The sequence below is a fragment of the Cololabis saira genome, chromosome 14 (genome assembly GCF_033807715.1).
Source record: "Cololabis saira isolate AMF1-May2022 chromosome 14, fColSai1.1, whole genome shotgun sequence".
In the NCBI taxonomy this organism is placed as follows: domain Eukaryota; kingdom Metazoa; phylum Chordata; class Actinopteri; order Beloniformes; family Belonidae; genus Cololabis; species Cololabis saira.
Genome location: NC_084600.1, coordinates 12,232,279 through 12,244,712, shown reverse-complemented (window position 1 = coordinate 12,244,712; position 12,434 = coordinate 12,232,279). Strand labels below are relative to the sequence as shown.

The window sequence follows — 12,434 nt, the reverse complement described above, 5'->3', positions numbered from 1 at the left end:
AAAACAAAAAAAAACAACAAAAGATATTTTACCCATTAAATTCATATTGTGTGATTATGTTGTCTTTATACAATTTCTTGAACTGGTGAATATTTTTACAATCCTTTAAATCAATTGTTAAGGAGTTCCATAATTTTAAACCACATACTGAAATACACATTTGTTTTAAAGTAGTTCGTGCAAACGATACTGAGGCTGCTTCTTAAAGTCCCAAGGAGCTGTACTAGTGCCAGTCATCTGTTCGTTAGTGTTGGAGTACCAACCTGTGCTGCTGTGCTACGGAATTTGATGTACAAATGTATATGTAGAGTATATAACCCTTTAAATAGCATTATTACCTGCTTAATGAATCCTGCACTCAGCTCAGTCAGGTTCACGTCTACGTTGTGGAACCACTGGCGTTCATGTCTGTACACTTGCGCCTGACACTGTTTTCTTTTTGTGTCACTGTTGTTTTTAAGTCTTCTGTATTGTGGTTTTTGTTGTCTTTTATATCATAGGTTGTTGTCTTTTATATTGTGTGTTATATGTATAATTTTTTATGGTACTATGGACCTCTTCTCGAGATGTGTCTTTAATAAAGTGTGAATTGAATTGAATTGAATTGAATACATTATCAACCTGAACATAAAGTTCATCTTTAAAGCAGAACACGTAAATGAGGCGGGTTTAACGTGTTTAACAGCTCCCTGTCCTTCCTCTGCAGCTGTAAAAGGCTACAAGCTCCGAGCTGTGGCTAATAAAACTCTCCTTATAGGTGTATGACAAATATTATAAATAGTTCAATGTGCTGCCTCATGGCGTACAGTTGGCTCGCGTGCGCGCGTCAGATCCGTGCAGGTCCTGACGCGCGCTCCTCGTGACGCCTGCGTCATGACGTCATGACGCCGCCAGCTGATCTAGTGGAAGCCGGGTGAGCGTCTGGGCTGGGCGTGTGTGAGTGAAGGCTGATTTATGGTTCTGCGTCACACCGACGCAGAGCCTACGCCGTACGGTGCACGTCGAAGCGTCCCCTACGGCGTAGGTTCTGCGTCGATTTAACGCGGAACCATAAATCCGGCTTGAGTGTGTGCGAGAGGATATAGAGGGAGGGAGCGCGGAGCGAGCAGGAGTTGTGGAAAGGGGACTGAAGTCCTGCGTTTCCTCCTTTGCGCCGCTGCGGCGGGTTTAAAGGAGGAGAAGGAGGAGAAGAGGAGCAGAACAAGTCCCCGGCTGACTCCTTCTCCCGGCTCCGCGGAGGTCCAGCGGAGCCGCGGGCAGCGACACCACGCCCTGGCTGCGTGAGAGAGAGCCGAGGTCCGGCCGGCGGAGCCGGGGCCGCGGGCACGCGCGGGCAGGAGCCGGCGGCCGCGGGCACGAGCCTGCAGGAGCGGCCCGGCCCGGCCCGGCCCGGCCAGGACGGGGATCAAGGTGGGGTATTAACTTCCTTGCTGGCCGTGAGGCTGTCTGCCGCTGACTCTAGGCTGCTTTACGCAGGGATGGCTCCGTGACCCACTTTGCATGGAAATGGCAACTGCGAAACGGTGTTTGACGGGTTTTTAATCAAGTAAGATCCCACACTGCGGGTCTGGTTTGATCCCCCTGATCCTGCAGGATCCAGGTCTGCAGGACCCAGGTCTGGATCCTGCAGACCTGGTCCTGCAGGATCCTGCTGGATCAGGGTGGATGTTCCTGGGTGGATGTCCCTGGGTGGATGTTCCTGGGTGGTGGCTGAAGGCCCGTCTCATTTAGATTTAGGAGCACAATAGAAACTTGACATTTTGGCCACCCCACCACAACCCACATTCTTTTAATTCCGGTTTTTAAAAAAGTGTCAATAGAGATTTAGTTAACTTCGCTCTTCCTAAATAGACTGGGGTATGTGCTCATGCATTTATATAATGAAGACTCACAGCAGCTAAAGAGCTGCTTCATAGTTGGTAAAAAACGTGAGGGGATCAGAGGAGTCTGCATAGACGTGCTGGGATTTTTTTATCACTGATGAAAAGATCAATATAGTTTTACAGCCATTTTTTTAATCCACTGTGTGTAATGAAAGCTATCAATCTATCAAATCTCGGGTGAATGCATTTCGTTTGATGGATTAATGGGCCATTTGTAGGATGCTGAGGTGAGGAGATGAGGTTTGTGTTTGTGTAACTTGTCAAGAAATATCTTTCTCCAAATGCTTTTAAAAAATGTGCTGAGGTCATGATAGGCCAATGAAAAAGCCTGAGCTCAAGTAGGTGATGGGTGAAAATCAGGATAACTGAAGCAGAGTCATTTCTCATAAACGCAGTGACATCAGAAGTCATTTGACAGAGATGGAACATTGTTGAACTACTTTAAGTTTATGTTGTTGTTTTTAAAAACCAATAAAACATTATTAACATGTATTAACAAGTATTTAAGATGTCTAGCTTTTTACTCCCAGGTCTCCTAATGTTACTTGTGTATAGTTTTAATTATTATTTTACATTGAAATGCAGTATAAACATTTTATGTTAGATAAAAGGTTGGCGAGGAAAGATTACTGTTATGGATTTTACATCGATGGGGCCTGTCTTACATAATTGTGAAGCCAGAGTTCAGCATGCCGGTAGGAATGCGCAATAGGCTGTGTCACGAGCTGCATTTATGCCATTGCAATCCAGAGTGTGACATAATCTACCCTGTCAATGAGGAATCACATGGCATTTACAGGAAGTCACACAAAAAGTAGTCCATCTAGCCTACATGTGCGCTTTTCTTCATGTCCTGACAAAATGAGCAGCGTCCTCAATGCTGCTCTGATTTGCAGAAGTGAAGCCATCTTGCTCAACCTGGGTTCCACCCTTCATTCCTATTGCATGCCTTGTCAAGGGAGGATGGGGCAAGACGGGATGTGCTATCTGGGTTCATAAGAAAAGGCACTTTTTTTTCCTAAAGAAAATGGCAGCGAACGCCTGAGGACGGGTCCGTGGGCCTCGTGCAGCAAGTTACCATTTACAGCCGGCTATATGAACTGAAAATGGCCCTCGGCTGTTCTTTGACTCAACACAGATCTCCTATTTGTGATGATCTAGGGGTTAAAGGGGTGTAGCATTTAAAGTCCAGCGAGGAAGGGGCATTTAAGAGGCTCTCTGCCCCAGTGAGCTGCTGCCCTTTGCTTGCCTTTGTCCCCGTTCCCACTCTGAAATGACCGGTCTGTGTGGAGATGCAATCTGGAGCAGCAAACGCTCCTCAGCCGGGCCACACCCACAGCCAAGGAATGCACCTGGGCTGAACATTTTAATTATCATGTATCACAGTTGCAATGTGAACATTTTTCTCTGTTTTTTGCACATTTTGTCATGTAGTTTAATTGCTGGCGCAAAACCAAAGTCAAGCTAACGGCCGCAGCACTTTTATCTCCTCATTTCACGATATCTCACATAAACACAGAAAGGTCAAGCGTGCCGCCTTCTCTTTGTCTTCTTTAGCTTCATCAGATGTATGCTACCTCTCCATTTCCTCTTTGAATGAGTCACTTAGGGAACATATTTTCGAGATAAACATATTCAAGCTCTGCTCTCGGACTTATGACTAAGAATTGATAAGACAATCTTCTCGAGAGCTGAAATGTCAGCAGCTTCCTTTCTTGTTTGCGTTTACACAACATCTTTCCCATTTTCTCAGACACGCACACATCCTGCTTGTTCAATTGCAGCTCGTCTTTCCTCTTATCCGCCCTGCTGTGGCAGAGAATGTGCGTGTTAAGGTCCCAGATAAGCTCAGTCTTTTGTGTGTCGGACTGTGTGCGTTATCTCTCTTTACATTGTTACCCCGTGTATAAAGGCCCGTCTCAAGGCCTTGCACACTGCCTGTCATGTGGCTTTTTCCCCCTCTTTCTTATATGTGGCAGACAGACGGTTGAAGATGAGGAGGAGGAGGAGGAGGAGGAGGAAGAGGGTGGGCGCTGGAGAAAAAGGCGAGGGTCAACCTTGGAGTGAGCACTCGTCCCGAGCAGAGCAGATGTAGACGGAGTCGGGATGGAAAAGGAGGAGTGGAGGAGACTGTGCGCACCCACAGCAGCCGAATGGAATTTCTAACGTACGCAGCTGGAATGTCAGGAATGCAGGACAGTCTGATCTGACCGAGAGAGAGAGAGGTTGGAGAGGACACGCGAGTCAGGAAAGACTAAAAAAACTAAACAAAAAAATTAGCAAATATGGAAAAGAGTGGCATGGCAGAAGAGAAGGGTGCTCAAACTGTTAAAAATATAGTTAGTAATGTAGTTAGAGGTTATGACGGCCAACTGCTGCATCTTTCAGTGGCCGCGTGGATTCCCTTGAACTCTACGCACTCCTCCCAGTCCATATTTAAACTAACACTAGCATGAGCGTGTCAGCACACTCATTCCCAGCATGTGTTAGTTGTCTTAGATGCTTCGCTCGGAGTCTTTCACGGTGGCTTTAATGCGCTCGTGTCCCTCTGCCATCATTATTTTGACACCAAGGGATCTGCTCTTTCGCCACATCTGTCCAGGTCTCCTCCTGCTTCCAAAACTGGAATACCTACAAAGAAAAACCTGAACAGGACGTGTTCAGAATGAGGTTGGATGGGGGGGGGCAGGGTAGTCCCAGGATCAGCAACCATGGGATTCTCACTGAAAATGGAAACATGCCTAAGTGTTAAAGCAGCACAAAGGAACTTGTGCAGGTTGTAGCTCAGTGGAGGTCGAGTTATTTCTGCGACACCGTCTACATTTACTTTTGACGCTGAAGACTTATTTTCCTAAATGTTACTTGCCAAGAGACGACTGGAACGAGAGTTCAAAGTTACTTTGGTCGTCGACTATCGGTACGGGAGACTGCAAGGGTTGAACAACACTTCCATAAAATAAGCAAGTATACTTCAAATGAAATTAAACATATTTTAAAGCAGCAGAAATAACTTTTATTGTTAAAATAATAGCCAGTTTAATGTAAGTAAATGAATTAATTACTCAATATAAGAATAATAATTTGCAGACATATTCAGCATCATCAGGGTGATGCATCCCATGATAATTAGGTCGACAGCTGGGACACGACCTACAAATTGAAAAAAATTAAGGCACCCTTTGTGTTTTTAAATAAAAAAGATGCAAAGGGCTCATCACCAAGCGTCAAGTTGGGATCGACATGTTGATCGTGTAACTGGGTTAGATATTGAGGAGATAAGACCTCTGGATCTCATTCAGTACGTTGCCTTAATCTGACCGATATGGACGTTTTAACAGCCATGTACACACCTTAGTCGGGCTGTAGTTGAAACAAACTGAAGCTCTTGAGATCGAGCTATCGGTGCCAGATAACGGGTCCTAATCCGAGTTATTCCGGTTTGTATACCAACCCACGCTTAGCCGAGCTAGCGACTTCCCCGGGACCCCCCCTTCTGGAAGTGATGACACCCCGAAAGCCAGAATATCAACTCAGTAGGAGAAGAAGAAGACAAAACACAAACAACTAACAGAAGAACGCCGACGCGAAAGTGCGTGTGGCGCCACCTAGCAGCACGGAGTCGAACGCACCTCCTTCAATAACCAGTTGACTTCTCGCACATGTAAACTTGGATTTGTCTGAACCTCCAGTTTAATCCTTAGCTAGATTGTTGCCAATAGCTTGATTTAGATGTGGATGGAACCACACTGAGTGGTTTTCCATTTTTCTAACCTAGTAGTTCACTACTTTTGACTACGCTCTGCAGTAAACCCAGTTATATCCATCATACCACCAACTTTACCACCAACTATATGACGATAGACGGAGACAAATGTGGTGTCTGGAAGATAAATCTCTTTCTTTATGCTCGCCAAGGCAAACATCTGCACATTAACTTTACCCGTACGTTACCTAACAACATCTGGCTTTAGTGCAGCCTCACAGAGGTGTTAACATGCCTGTATATCATAGATTAGTTAGTTTACAAGATGATGCTTCATTCATTGGAATAAAAGATATCCATTAGTGTGGAGTTGGAGGAATATTTGTAAACTACCTTTTTATAAGATGCCTGAATTATTCCAGGCGATCCTTATAGTTTTATATCAGCGTCCTGTTCGGTAACGCTGCTAGAGAAGCTGTGAGACTTTTCTGAGGTTCACTGGTTGACTTCCTGTTGACTGGATGCACATGGATGGAATCATGACATGTTTTATGTTTTGTCTGTGTGGGTCCACGGTTTCAATGACTGAAATAGTTTTAAATAATGGCGGATCTTCTTACACAGCGTCGTCTTCAAACAAGTTATGCAAGTACCCTCAGAACTTCAAGCGCGTGAGCAGTTCTCTTTTCCTGGCTCACACGCAGGCCCTGGCTTGTGGGGCGTAACATCCACAGAGACTCCAAATATTGTTCTATCGACACATTTGTACATAAAATGTTTAGTACTACTAAAGTAAGAGTAAAAAGTAGCCCTGCAAGCGGACTGGTGGGCTGTCGGGGATGTACCCCTGCCTTGCAGCTGAAGGCGGCTGGGCCGGGCTCCAGCAGATCCTGTGACCCCTAATAGGAAGAAGCAGCTATAATAATGGATGGGTGGGTGTAGTTAAAAACACATGTAGCCACAGGATTTGTCCAAACCATCTGAGAATCGCAGACATGGTTTTCAAAAGGGTAGGCGGTTTAAAACTCCTTTGTAGATGACTGCATGACCCATCTGTCTATCGTGGAGGGATTCCAACCGACCAGATCAACGGAGCGCGGCCAGCGAGTAAATCAAAATCTGGGTGAAGATGTTTGGGAGAACATGGAAAAGACACATTCCCCTTAGAGAAGCTCTTTGCTTTTATTTTTTTTCCCCTTCCTCTTTTTAAGATGCCATTGCTAACTGTTGACACATGTCAGCACTGCTGCCACTGGAAGATGCTGACGGAGGAGAAACGGGGGTCTGCGTGCAGCCTGCTAACCGGCTCACGCGAGGAAGTGTTGATAGGTGGAGTTCCTGCAACTTCCACAAGGGGCTGACTATAAAAGTGGGTCCATCTCCATCAACACATGTTAAAATGTCCAACTTGACAGCAGAAACCTGCAGCCTTGTACGAAAAGAAATAGCATTGGGCTTCATATTTAAATTCCCCATTCAAGAGAACTGGGTGAATCGGTATTAAGTTACCAATGTATGCACAATTAGGGGCATTTTGAATGGCAAACATTCCAGTGTGTGATGTTAAAATGTTTAGCTGTCATCCCCTTTTATCTAACTATGTCCATTTTTGGTAATTTTCTGAATTACCAGCAGTAGCCAGAAGCGACTAGCAGCCTTTAGCCCGAGGCCGAGGCCGGCGGCGGCAGCTTAGCCTCTGGACGGTTGGGTTTGACAGCCCCCGACTGGCTACCTGCCTTTGGGCAGAGTTCTCGGCCAACATTAGGTCTCGGCTGGAGGCCGGGACCACCGGTGAGCTTCAGTCTAGCCGCCCATGATCCCCCGGCTGGGGCCTAGCCGCCTCGCCAGACTGTCCTGTTCCTGTTTCAGAGGACAATACTGGAACATATAAAACTAGGATGGATGGACAGTAGGAATGGGCGATATTTTTCCGTTCACGATATACCGTCAAAAAAATTCCCCACGGTAAGAATTTGTCATCTCGGGGTAAAAAGGATAAATTCCCGTTGATGACGTTTTTGTGTAACAAACATGGCGGAAGGCGGATCTGAGAGCGAGGAGCTCGTTGTTAAACGAGGCTCCAGCTCCGTTATCTGGAACTGGTTTGGATTTAAAAAGAGTGACGAGGAACAAACATCATCTATTATATGCAGAGTCTGCAAAAACAGAAGGAAATGGTTGTTACATTTTGATATAACGTTTGACCATTATGAAAAAAAATTGCAATTGTATCTAATTTGTGGCATGTTCCAACCACAGGTTAATTTGCACATTTTATTTATATTAGAAGAGGTCATCATCACTGATAGGATTTTATTTTCAGTGAACTTTTATCTATTTGTCCTGTTTCTTTATTTATCAAGTTGTATTTTTTTCTACTTTGTGATTTTATAAGCTAAGAAAACTTGTTTTGGGGGCTCCAAAGACTGAATGTGGTGATAGATTTATAGTTAAAAAGGTGGAGTTGAATTGGTATTTTTTCTATCGTCATTTTTATCGATATCGGGATAAATGCCAGAAATTATCGTGATAAAATTTTTAGTCCATACCGCCCATCCCTAATGGGATGTCAGGGGCGTATGTTCAAACTGGCTGCAAGATGGACCGAGCTTATATTTGCCTTCATTTTTGGATAACACAAGTTTGATTTTTACCAAAGAACAAGTGTAAATCTGGCACGGCATTGGCGGGTTTCAGTTCGATTTGATTATGGGTACATTTTGAACCTACGTCAGTCACAAGTCTGAACAGGCGGACGGGCCTATTGCTGACTCACCGAGCTAGGAGAGATCTTTCATGTGTCACTGATGCATGCGCCTGGAGGTGCGTTGCTCGTCAAATGCAAATGCATTTCTCCCAGGATGAAGTGATCGTGTTACAAAGGTTCCTCGCACAGGATTTTCTTGAATATTTTCATAAGTCCTGTTGATTTGGACACACCCTGCTGTACACAGTTAACAGAGCTCTCAAATACCTGCAATTATTCTGGTTCCCCTGACTGCAGGAATGTAGGCTGCAGCATGTGTTACTCATCGTTCTTATGGGAAAATGTTCTCAATATCTCAAGATCAACACAAGATTAGGTCCTTGGAAGGCAATAATAACTTAAAAGAAAAAAGAAAACAGACCTGTTAGCATTAAGTGTGTTTGGCTCCAAGCGGCCATCGGTCACACCTTCAGTGAGGCTGACAGTGTTGTGCTTGAGAAGACTGGCAGTCTTTAGTAGACATGTCAGCAGGTTTACCTGTAGATAAGGCTCTGCAATACTCAGGGAAACACATGAGAGCTGCATCCCAAAAACTCCCTAAATGATAAACTTCACGATGGCACAGTTGGAGAAAAACTTCAGCAAGGCCTGTTTTGAGAGGTTGTCGGGGGGGAATACTCCCTAAAAGAAGAGGGTTAGTTCCAAACCCTTCATGCCTACTGTTAGACCACACCTGGTCACCTTATATTCAGTGAGTCACTTATGAACTCCTCTGGCTAAGAGTGTATTCTTGAGTCAAATGTGAAGCCATCTGCCTGACAGCTAAAGGTTGGAATGGGATCATACAACAGGACGATGATCCCAAGTACAAAAACTACAAGGTCATGGCTAAAGAAGAATCAAGGTGTAGCAACGATCCAAAGCCCAGACCTCGACTTCATCTTCATCAGGGCTGTGCGATTAATCGATTTTTTTAAATCTAAATCGGATTTATTATTCAAGACGATGTTAAAAAAAGGAAAATCGGGAAATCGATTTTCCTTTTTTGCAGCTGTCTGCATTACAGACAGAACTCGTCTAGTCATCTTTGTTTGGTCAAGAAAATTGTAAATGTTGTCACTTTACTAAACTCAAGGAGGATTTACAGTATCTTTCAATTGCACTTCATTCCCAATAGGGAAATTTGTTTGCTATTTTTTTTTTTAAATAAAGATAGAATATTTGAAACAATTTATTCCATTGTCTTTTGTAGTTTTACCAAAAAAATTGAAATCGAAATCGAAAATCGAGTTTTCAGAGAAAAAAATCGGGATTTTATTTTTGTCCAAAATTGCCCAGCCCTACTTCATCTAAAACCTCCACAAATCTCAATGAACCAAACTAATGCTTCAAAGAGCAGTGGGCCAAAACTCAAGTTACTTCTGCTACACGTTATGCTATAATGAATGAATTATGGGGTGCACTTGGTTTTCCCAGACCATACGTCCATTGCCTTTTAACACATCATATATTTCTTATATATGTATAATATGATGTGCTGTCTTGTGTTTGGTTCATTTTAGTTTTTGTTTTTCTCTCTTTATTTTAAGTTAGGGTGAGATAACTGAATTGAAACGGACTGTTCTTTCCTTTTCATGTGACTGTATATCAGGTGTAGCTATTGCCGACTCTACCAGAGAACTCCTGAGCATCTACCTCTGAATATCCACTTCTATCTAACAAGTGGCCCTTTCTGAGCTGATCAAAGAATTCCAAGATCTCCGTTCTTCATGTGCAGGCTGTCTACTCCTCTTCACTGGCTCTCACTCATCCTTTGTAACCACGGTAACCGACGGAAATAATTCTCCAACAGGCTGGTCTATTTTTCTCTTTTCCTAAGCCATCATAAATGGGAGAAAATGTAAGACTTTCTGGCCCGGCCCGATGCAACGCACTCGGGGCAGAGCTGGGAGAGGCGAGCACTCTGAGGCACGGCCAGTGTGTGCGTCTCCCCGGGCATTTTCATATACCATCTTATTTCCACCACTTACTCACAGCTGATCACACACACTCCGGCTCGCCTGCACCCACTTGCCGTACGTGTGTGACTGGCTGCAGGCCACCTCATGCCCACGCTTCTGAAGCAGGGACTTTACATGGGGAAGTTAAACAGTCTCCTCTTCTCTTTCTGCAGAAACACTCACACCTAAATGGGAAGAAGGAAGAAGAAGAAGCCACCGACGGCGTTTGGGTCTTTAACGGGACTGTGCGTCACCCCGCGCGGCCCGTGTGGAAGTCTCGTGCTCCACGGCCGACTCCCTCTCACCCTCAAATGGCTGACACACAGCAGTTCTTCACTGGCAAGCTTTATGTTCCTATACACATGCTAAAGCTGCCAGCTGAAGAACTGCTCTGGCCAGCCCTGCCCCGGACGACTCGAGTAGGAGAAGCGGATAAAAGACTCAGTAGTACGACTGGAGTTTCGTATCCTGCCAGATTTGAGCCTCTATTATTTTTAGTTGTGCTGTGGAGAATATTTATTGGTTTTGTGGTCACACATGATGTCTGTTTCTCACAAAGCTGCTTAAATAATGCCTATGAGCTTTTGTTTTTTTCCCCCTCCTTACAATAAAGAACAAAATGTTCTCTCAGAACTTTTATTGTGTCAACCGCACACTGCAGGCAATAAAATGCATACCAGCACTGAAGTTACTCTTGTTCAGAAATAAGACGTTCTCAGAAATCCTGATGTGAAATGTTAGTTTTAAAACACACTAACTCGGTAGAATCTGTTGATTCAATAAAAATACAATAAAAAAAAAGAGTTTGAATGTTCTTGAAGAGTAAAGTTGTGCATTAATTGGTTTCGTATAGCCTGTGTTCCTACTGAAGCCTTCTCTGGCGTAATGAGTCAACAAGCTCATATTTAGTCAGAGCAGTCGATGCAGTTCAGCTGCTGTTCCATATAAACAAGGGAGAGACGTGGAAAAAAACATACTTACCTAATGTCTGTTCTTCGGGGCCTGAAGGCATCACCAGCTGCTTCCTGGAATTCCTTCACAGCATGTTCACTTGTGAAGTCACAAGACTCAAACTGGTGGAGGTACTGAGAGGGGTTACCGAAAATGTTCCTGGATGGACAATGTTCACACAATATTAAGGATTTAGCCTAAAAGTCACACTTTTTTGAAACAGAGGTGAGTTATTCTGTTGGAAATCTGATGGGAGAGTGGATGTGGAAACTTGAATACATTTGTGTCAAAGTTCCTGACCAATATGAGTTTGTAGCTGAGGGGATTTGATTTGGTCAAGTTCTGTTAAATCTGCAGTATGAAGGCCGGTGTGCTTTCCCGAAATCACCACCAGATGAAATAATAGTGCAAAAGTGAGTTTGAATATGGACTGAGGCGTTCAGGGACCCCCATCTCGCCGCGGGACAGTAAAACACAGACTTCATATCATGGTGAAGTCTCATTTGGCCAGTATTTTATAATTTATAATAGAAAAGAATTTATGATAGAAATAATTTTCTTATGCAAGATGCTTTTTCTTTTCAAATGTAATCAGAGGATTTTCTCAAACCGCCTTCATCTTGTCACAATCCACTTGTTTCTGGACAATCCGCCACATTTAATGTCAGGAAGGTTTTTTTCAGACTTCATTTGAAAAATATCAAGAAAGTCTGTCAATAACGGCTTCATCATTTTAAAGCCAGGCTTCGTCTCTATGATAAATACACCTTTAAAATAGTGTAATTCACTAAATTTTATGTGGAGAATGAGATTTCAAAACCTCCAAACACTGACCTTTTTACTTCTACAAATCAAACTGTTTAATTATAAACACCCAGTGAGTCGGTGATGCTGCTGTTATTGAACAGGTTAATAAAGGAAGGACAGCAAATCCACCTTAGCTGCAATGGCATTAGGTTTGATAAGTAAATGTTGCATGCTTGAAAACTTTCAGAAAATGGCTTAGGTTTAAGTTTTTGAATGTTTGCTTACAGCAAATACATTCAGATCCAGATCAGGTTGCTCAAGGGCAGATGCTGATGTAAACTATAATGCCATTATATAATACCAACTGCCTTAAATGAAAGCCCAGCGTGCAGCTTAAGAGGAGTTCCAGTGATTACACAGATTCATAGTGCAATCTAAAAGGA

At 43.7% G+C, this 12,434-nt stretch overlaps 1 long non-coding RNA gene across 1 annotated transcript; it reads left to right on the top strand.

The window, feature by feature from the left end:
- Positions 1–1,111: 1,111 nt before the first annotated feature.
- On the top strand, positions 1,112–10,917 carry LOC133460254 (uncharacterized). The gene is made up of 2 exons (XR_009784098.1): positions 1,112–1,410; positions 10,467–10,917. It is a non-coding gene; the product is annotated as an uncharacterized LOC133460254 (long non-coding RNA).
- The last annotated feature ends 1,517 nt before the right edge of the window (positions 10,918–12,434 follow it).